The sequence below is a fragment of the Vollenhovia emeryi genome, unplaced genomic scaffold (genome assembly GCF_000949405.1).
Source record: "Vollenhovia emeryi isolate VEMERY1.0 unplaced genomic scaffold, V.emery_V1.0 DF939470.1, whole genome shotgun sequence".
Lineage (NCBI taxonomy): Eukaryota > Metazoa > Arthropoda > Insecta > Hymenoptera > Formicidae > Vollenhovia > Vollenhovia emeryi.
The window spans coordinates 32,723-36,229 of NW_011966896.1; positions in this window are offsets into that span (position 1 = coordinate 32,723).

The following is a 3,507-nucleotide window of genomic DNA, read 5'->3' on the forward strand; positions in this document are numbered from 1 at the left end:
ACGGACATTTCAACGTTGCAGCAATGTTGCGCAACGTTGCTGCAATATTGCAATTTTGCAATGTAAAATTTCTGCAATCTTCCTGCAATCTTGCTGTGCTGTGTGGGTATCTTTAGGTCAAACGGTATGACTAAATATTCAAACTGACCTATTGGGGTCACGAAAGAAGTAAATTTGATGGACTCCAGGGCAATTGCGATATGGTAGAAACCGTCCTTTAAATCCATGACACTAAAATATCGTTTACCTCTCAGGCGTTCCAGCTGATGCTCGATCAAGGGTAACGAGTAATTGTCACGAACCATAACTTTATTAATCGTCCGGAAATCAATACACATCCTGATTTCGCTATTCTTTTTCCGCATAAACACGGTAGGAGAGGCGCACTCAGACGAGCTCTCTCGAATAATGCCCCGAGCCAATAGATCCTCAATGATCCTACCGACTGTTTTCCGGTCCGAATATGATAGTCTCCTAGGACCAAATTGTATTGGGTGGCTACTTTTGAAGACAACCTCAGTTTTTACTTCTGGACAAACGGGTCGATCTGGTGTATCGTAACCTTATACAGCACCCATGGAGAATGTATAAGGAGACCGAACTGCCCGTAATCAGAATGGGCCGATGTTTGTGCCCGCCAGACGTTCTGAAAAGCAATACTGGGAGCGCTGTCATCAACTAACTCCATTTGCATTCGTACGTGACACATGATTGTCATATGCATGAAGCTTTCGTGGTTATACAGGGTGCTCCGCAACATATTGAAGACCGGTCATGGGAAGGTAGAGAGGACTAAGACAAACAGAAAAGTCCTGTACTATTTTGCGCTTGGACGAATAGTTATCGAGATACTGAATTTTAAAAATCGACGTATTAGCCCAACCTACTGGCGAATGTAAGCGCGCGGTGAGATGCGTTCGCTTAGCGGCCCCGCTCGAGGCGGTGTGTAGCGAGGAGTAGGATGGCGATGCGCGGCGAGGAGTAGGGAGGCGAGGCGCGCCGCTGCCCGTCCGCCGCTTACGCGACCACTCGCACGTCTCCCCGCGCTGCGTCAAAGTTCGCAGCGATGGTCGCTACTCACCGCGCGCTTGCATTTGCCAGTGGGTTGGACTAATACGGCGATTTTTAAAATTCAGTATCTCGATAACTATTCGTCCAAGCGCAAAATAGTACAGGACTTTTCTGTTTGTCTTAGTCTCCTCTACCTTCCCATGACCGGTCTTCAATATGTTGCGGAGCACCCTGTATAATGGTAAAATTAATTTTCAAAAAAAAGTTTTTTATGGTTATATGGAGGCCGCCGTCATTTTTTAAATTGGAATTCCCTATTGTTTATTATACAATCTTATTCTACTAATTAATATGAACAACTTTTGTCTGAAACATTTTTTGATTTGCCTAATACTTTTGAGATATTCAAGAGAAAATTTATAACTTTTTCAATATTTAGTTTATAATATCTCGATAACTGTTTGTTGGAGGGAAAAGTAGTACAGGACTTTTTTACTTTAGTCTCAGGAATATGCTGTCGCAATGGTGTTTCAATTATTGAAAATTTTTGTGTATGTAAATTTTATGTGTTACAATACACAAAAATTTTCAATAATTGAAACATCATTACGACAGCATATTCTTGAGACTAAATCAAGTAAAAAAGTCCTGTGCTATACTTTTCCCTCCGACAGACAGTTATCGAGATATTATAAACTAAACATTGAAAAAGTTATAAATTTTCTTTTGAATATCTTAAAAAGTATTTTTGTCTGAAACATTTTTCCATATCTCCCATATTTGTCGAGATATCTCACCGGTCCGGTACTTTGTACTCACCCTGTATATGTATACACAATTAGATAAAATTATAAATGACCAAGTTTTTTCATATAAATTTATAAAATTATATAGAATTACATAAAATTATAAAGAATTATAAAGACATACAATATTATATAGAAACATATTTAATATACATATATATTTTATACTTACTTGTATCTCGGGGAAATTTGCCAGTATAAACGTCACAAAATTGATTACAGTTGAAATTGTGTCACTGGCCTGCAAATATAAATTCACTTTAACATTATATATATAGTTTTTTATTTATTGTATAAGTATTAGAAAACATTGTTTGTACCGTTAACAACATAGTCATAATATTATAATGAAAATCTTCGTCTGTGAAGTTCGTTTCTTGCGACGCTTCCGTCAGAATTTGGTAAAAATGTCTATCTATATAACGAAAGAAATATACATATTAAATTAAACTAAGCATTTAAAATATGAACATAATTTTTGTTAATTATATGCTGGAAAACTTTAATTTTAAACTTAAACTACATTTTTATATAAAAATTAAAAGTAAATTTAAGTAGAAACAATTTTCTGGAAATGTATACTAATAAAAGAAAGTATTTAATATTGTTTTAAATAGTTTCGAACAATTTATATTGCCATCATTTTGCAAACAAAAGCATTTTCATAACTTTTATATGAAATGTGAATAAACTTACGAGTTCGGTTATTTTCATCTGTAGTATTCAGATTATTGGGATCATGTTTGAGCTGCTGTATCATCTATGTAATAATATATTATGTAATGGATAAAATAGTGCAAGATGTTAATAAATCTATTTATGGTAGCATTACCTCATCGCCAAGTGAATTTATCAAATCCGTAGCTCTCTTCTGTTTGCGGCTCAATGCAGTAATAGAGAATGTACCATCAAAATATAATAATATATGTTTTACTCTATGTATAAAAATTTGTTTGAACCTGAAACACGGTTTTATATAAAATCAAAATTTCTATACATATATCAGATAAGGTTATAAAAGATTATTGAACTAACTGCGACTATTTAATGTGCAAAATTTTATAGATAGAAGGAGATATCGTTTTTTCAGTACTAAAGAACATATTTCTTCAGTAACAATATTAGTTTATTTATAATAAATATTAATTTACAAAAATTAGTAAATACACCTACTAAAAATTTTTTTGATACATACAAATGTGATTTTTCACAGAAATATAAAATTTTGGAATTAAAAGAATTCTATATACATATATTCTGAATATAAAAATGTATACCTTTGCATTGCTTTGACACATTCCTTGTTTTTTTTTTGTTCCAACTTTATGCCCATCATATTACCTAGTAACAACATATAAAAGAAATATTACTACTTGAAGTATTAATGAACTATTGATTATACAATAAATATAGAATTTTATATAGGATATTCATTTATTATTGAATTTTATGTTATACTCTATTTATACAGGGTGTCTGATGCAAAAGTAGCCACTTTGCAAATAGCGGTAGATTGGGTTAAACTAAGGAGAAATATCATGTACCGAGGTACAAAGTAACAATAGTTACCGACAAAGAAATTTATACGTTTGAGCGAATGAGGATGCAGGAGACTCGGGAGGCATTTAAGAAAATCGATCGATGACCGGGAGGTGGAGCGACGCGCGAGATACACCGTGGTGGGAAAAAA